At 46.3% G+C, this 5,850-nt stretch overlaps 1 pseudogene; it reads left to right on the top strand.

Annotated features, from left to right (window-relative positions):
- Positions 1–465: 465 nt before the first annotated feature.
- On the top strand, positions 466–865 carry LOC119468490 (annotated as a pseudogene).
- Positions 866–5,850: the final 4,985 nt, after the last annotated feature.

Genomic DNA, 5,850 nt, shown 5'->3' with positions numbered 1-5,850 from the left:
GGATTACAGGCACGCGACACCATGCCCAGCTAATTTTTTGTAGCTTTAGTAGAGACGGGGTTTCACCATGTTGACCAGGATGGTCTCGATCTCTTGACCTTGTGATCCACCTGCCTCGGCCTCCCAAAGTGCTGGGATTACAGGCTTGAGCCACCGCGCCCGGCCAAGATGACATTTTTTAAAAACCCTTCTAGACATTGGCTTAGGCAAAGACTTCATGACCAAGAACCCAAAAGCAAATGCAACAAAAACAAAGATAAATAGACAGAACTTAATTAAACTAAAAGCCTCTGCACAGCAAAGAAATAATCAGCAGAGTAACAGACAACTCACAGCGTGAAAGAAAATCCTCATGATCGATACATCTGACAAAGGACTAATATCCAAAATCCACAAGGAATTCAAAGAAATCAGCAAAAACAAAGCAAAAATCTCATCAGAAAATGTGCTAAGGAGGCCGCCATCATGAACGACACAGTAACTCTCCACACTAGAAAGTTAATGACCAGCCAACTACATCAGAGGCCACAAATGGTCATTGATGTCCTTCATCCCTGGAAGGCAGCCATGCCTAAGACAGAATTTCAAGAAAAAACAGTCAAAATGTACAAGGCCGCACTGGATACCATCCTTGTATTTGGATTCAGAACTCATTTTGGTGGTGGCAAGACAACTGGCTTTGGTGTGATTTATGATTCCCTGGATTATGCAAAGAAAAATGAACCCAAACAGAGACCTGCGAGACACGGCCTGTATGAGAAGAAAAAGACTCAAGAAAGCAACGAAAGGAACGCAGGAACAGAATGAAGGAAGTCTGGGGACTGCAAAGGCCAATGTCGGGGCTGGAAAAAAGCCGAAGGAGTAAATGTGCTGCAATGACGTCATCTGTGACCCTTGTGGATTTTTCACAAGAAGCTTAATAAACTAAAAACTTTCAAAAAAAAAATTGGGCTAAGGACATGAATAGAAAATCCTCAGAAGAAATATACAAATGGCCAAGAAACATATGAAAAAATGCCCAACCTCACTAGTGATCAGGGAAATGCAAATCAAAACCACAGTGCAATAACAACTCACTCCTGCAGAATGGCCATACTCAAAATATCAAAAAATAATAGATGTTGGCGTGGATGTGGTGAGAAGGGAACACTTTTACACTGCTGGTGGGAATGTGAACTAGTACAACAACTATGGAAAACAGCTTGGAGATTCCTTAAATAACTAAAAGTATGTCTACTATTTGACCCAACAATCCTACTGTCATGTATCTACCCAGAGGAAAAGAAGTCATTATCTGAAAAAGATACCCAAATATGCATGTTAATAACAGCACAATTTGCAACTGTAAAACCATGGAACCAGCCCAAATGCCCATCAATCAACGACTGGATAAAAAAAAACAAAATATATAGATATGTATAACGATATGTACCATAGAATACTACTCAGCCATAAAAAGGAATAAAATAATGGGATTTGCAGCAACCTGGATGGAAATGGACACCATTATTCTAAGTGAAGTAACTCAGGAATAGAAAACCAAACATGGTATGCCCTGACTCATAAGTGGGAGCTAAGCTATGAGGAAGCAAAGGCATTAGATTGATAAAAGGAACTTTGGCCACTCAGGGGAAGGGGAGGTAGGGAGGTGAGGAATAAAAGACTACACATTGGGTACAGTATATGCTGCTCAAGTGATGGGTGCACCAAAATCTTAGAAAACACCACCAAGGAACTTATTCATGTAACCAAACACTAGCTGTTCCCCAAAAAACTATTGAAATTAAAAAAAAAAATTAAAAAACAAAACGACCCTGTGCCCAAAAAAAGAAATACAGAAGACCTAATTAAGTGGGAAGAATTATCATGTTCAAGGATTGGAATACTCAGTATTGTTGAGGTACCAAGTCTCCCAAAATTGATCTGTAGCTTAAATGCAATTCCAATCAAAATCATGGCAGGCCTGAACCTAAAAGTTTAAAAAAATAAAACTAAATCCTGGCAGGCTTTTTATAAAAGAAATTACCAAGCTGATTTTTCAATTTATATGGAAATCTGAAAGACTTTGAATAGCCACAGTAATTTTTTTTTTTTTTTTTTTTTTTTGAGACAGAGTTTCACTCTTGTTACCCAGGCTGGAGTGCAATGGCGCAATCTCGGCTCACCACAACCTCCGCCTCCCGGGTTCAGGCAATTCTCCTGCCTCAGCCTCCTGAGTAGCTGGGATTACAGGCACGCACCACCATGCCCAGCTAATTTTTTGTATTTTTAGTAGAGACGGGGTTTCACCGTGTTGACCAGGATGGTCTTGATCTCCTGACCTCGTGATCCACCCACCTCGGCCTCCCAAAGTGCTGGGATTACAGGCATGAGCCACCACGCCCAGCCCAGCCACAGTAATTTTTAAAAAGGAGAAACTTGGCTGCGTGCAGTGGCTCATGCCTGCAATCCCAGCACTTTGGGAGGCCGAGGCAGGCGGATCACCTGAGGTCGGGAGTTTGAGACCAGCCTGACAAACATGGAGAAACCCCCTATCTACAAAAAATACAAAATTAGCTGGGCATGGTGGCACATGCTCGTAATCCAGCTATTAAGGAGGCTGAGCCAGGAGAATTGCTTGAACCTGGGAGGCAGAGGTTGTGGTGAGCCAAGATCATGCCATTGCACTCCAACCTGGGCAACAAAAGTGAAACTCAGTCTCTTAGAAAGAAAGAAAGAAAGAAAGAAAGAAAGAAAGAAAGAAAGGAAGGAAGAAAGAGACGTGGAAAATACACACTACCTGATTACAAGACTTACTATAAAGCTCCAGGAATCAAAGCTGTGGTATTGGCATAAAGACAGCCATGAATCAGTGGAATAGAATAAAGAGTACACCAATAAAACCACACATATATGTCTCTGAAAAATGCTTCAAGGGGAAAGGACCATGTTTTCAACAAATGGTGCTGGGAAAAAATGACAAGGAAAATAATGAACACCATATCCAAAAACTAACTTGATATAAATCATCGATGTAAACATAAGAGCTAAAGTTGCTAGCCTTCTAAAGCAGTGCTGCCCAATAGATTATAACCTGAGTCACAAATGTGAGCCACATGGGTAATCTTTAATTTTCTAGTAGCCACACTTTAAAAACTAAAAAGTAATCAGTGAAATTATTTTTAGCAATATGTTTATTTAACCCAGTTCATCCAAAATACAACTTTAACATGTAATCAATGTAAACGATGATTGGCATAGTTAACATTTTTTCTCATACTTAGTCTTTCTTGAAATTATTCCTTGGAGCCTCCAGGGCTTAGAAATTCCTTAATTTCTGAGAAATTAATTTCTAGAAATTCCTTAATTTTATATCCTGCCACGTCAAGATATCCTTCAGTTCCGCGGATTCTAGGATTTGCAGAAGACATCAGTACCATTTACACTTCCAATTCTGGGTGCAGGAGAGAAAGAATACAGAGACATGGTCGGGGCTGGGACCCACCTCAGCCTCTTCCTCTCCCAGCGGTCCTCCACACACCAGGCCCCTCACCCTCCCCGCAAGCTCAGGGTTTCACGAAGTGCCAGGTACAGGTGGAAAGCCGAAGATATACAAACCCAGACCTCCGCAACCCGCCTCGGGAAGTCCTTCTGAAATCTAACCAGCCCCACTCCTGCCTCAGCCTGGGTGCTTTCCCTAGTGGAGCCCCACGTCTGCGGAGGGTGATTCTAGAACACCCCTCCTCCCAGTAACCCAGGGCTCACTCCTTCATCTGCTTCAGGAGTCAGCTCTCAGGGCGCCTCTCGGGAAATCTCACACCGATAATAATACCTTAAAATTGCCCCTGGCTCCTTCATCTTCCGCGCCTTGCTTTTCTCTTAATCATTCTTTACTTTGGGACACCTCTGTAATTAACTTCAGTGACTTTTTACTGGCCGTATCTTTCACCTGAAGGTAAATTCCTTGAGGGCCGTAATTTTTGCCTGTTTGGATTTGACCGCGCGCCCAGAATAGCGCCTGACAAAAAGGTGCTGAATAAATCTAGAGACCAGGACCTCTTAAAGTTGAGCCTGGGGCTGAAAGGTCGGCATTTTCCCAATATTTGATATTTTATTTTAGGTCCACAGCGGGGAGGCTTACCCAGGGCAGCGAGTGCAGCCTCAGTGGCAGACATCCCCCAGCTCCCTCCTGCCGCAGAGCAAGACAGACCCCTGCGGAGCCTCCCGGGAGCAGCCTCCAGGGCGGAGCCGCGAGGCGCTTCAGCGAGGGAGTCTGGGCCAAAGCGCGAAAATCCGCCACTGTCGCTCAGCCGCAGCCTGCTTGGCGCTGGGGAGCGTCTCCTGGCGGGCGACCGTCGCGAACAATCAACGGACCCAGAAATTAGATTTGGGTCCAAAATCAAGGACCTTTAACCAGGGACTGGAGACGGCAGGGGACGAGGCCTAAGGGATGTAGACAGCAGGTCCTGTCGGCTTAGGTCGCAAAGGGGAAGAGGAGGGGGAACCCCAGAGTCCTGGACTGGGGCTGGGGCGGGGCCGCCCTCCAGGATCCCACAGGGTGTGAGTTCCGATGCCGGGTCCTGCAGGTCCGGGGCGTGGCGGAGGAACCGCCTTCAGGAGCAAATGCTCAGCACCGGCGGATCCCAGACATCCTTGTAACCCAATATAGTCTCCAGCTCCGGCGCCACGTCCTTCCCGGGTCCCTCCACACTAGGGTTGCAGACTCAATAAGTGGATTCCGGGTAGGAGAGACCTTCCTCCCTGGAAGCAGCAGAACAAATTTCAGGGACTCGGGAGTCCAAGGCCTCTTTCCAAAAACACTGAGAGATTGCGTACTGGGAGCGCAGTATGTCTGTGGGGTCAGTCCCGACCTGGGAACCAGATCTTAGGCCTGCAGACCTCCCTCTGCCTTGAGGTCGGAGTGCACCGCCTCTAACTGGGAGGAAAAATCTGTCGCGGGACGGGGTCGCCCCGATGTGCACAGAGGCCTGTTCTGCAGCTGGGAACCGAAGGGGACCCTGGGGAGGTCCCGGTGGGGAAGCGAAAGGGGAGCTGAGTGCCTGTCCTCAGTCCTTCGGCCACACGGGGGCGCTCCCGCTCCCGCTCCCGCTCCCGCTCGGGTACTGAGGAGCCGCTCGGAAGAGGACCGGCATTGGTCTACGTAGAGCAGAGACTGTTGATCCGGAAAGGATGCATCAATGAGGTGCGGCTGGGGTGACCAGAGGTGGAAAGGCCTTCTGAGAAGTCCTGGACTGCGCGGGGTTCCGGCTCTGCAGAGGAGAGGAGAGCTCTGGAGCTGCCTGACTCAGGTTTGCCGCGCCTCCTTACCAACGCTCTCTCCAGCCTTTTGATGGCAACACTCCAGGAAAATGGAAAATTGATCATCTTTTTCTTCCACTCCTTAATTCTTTACTGAGTGCTGCTTTTAAATAATTGTATTGTAGAAGAGTTTTAAATTTACATAAAAGTTGCCAAGGTAGTACAGAGTTGCCATCCTCTCCACAGTCAGCTTCCCCTGGTGCTAACATCTCGCATTGCTGTGTCCATTTGTCACAGCTAATTAAGCTATTTTGATACCTTATTATTTAATAAACGGGAGACTATTTGGAGTTCATGAGCGTTCCCCTGATGTCCTTTCTGTGTTCCAGGATTCCACCGAGAATATCACATTACGTTTAGTCTCCATGCCCCCTTGCCCTCCTCTGGTGTGTGGCCGTCCCTGAGGTTTTCCTAATTTTTGATGCCCTTCACAATTTGGGGAAGTACTGACCACATATATTCTGAAATGTCCCTCAAATTGAATTTAGTTGAGGTTTAGATCATGATTAGACTACAGTTATAGATTTTTTACATGAGGTGAAGTGCTTCTCT

Source organism: Cebus imitator, unplaced genomic scaffold (assembly GCF_001604975.1).
Source record: "Cebus imitator isolate Cc_AM_T3 unplaced genomic scaffold, Cebus_imitator-1.0 Scaffold440, whole genome shotgun sequence".
NCBI lineage: Eukaryota > Metazoa > Chordata > Mammalia > Primates > Cebidae > Cebus > Cebus imitator.
Note: the sequence above shows the minus strand (reverse complement) of the source record. Positions and strands in the feature narration are given on the sequence as shown.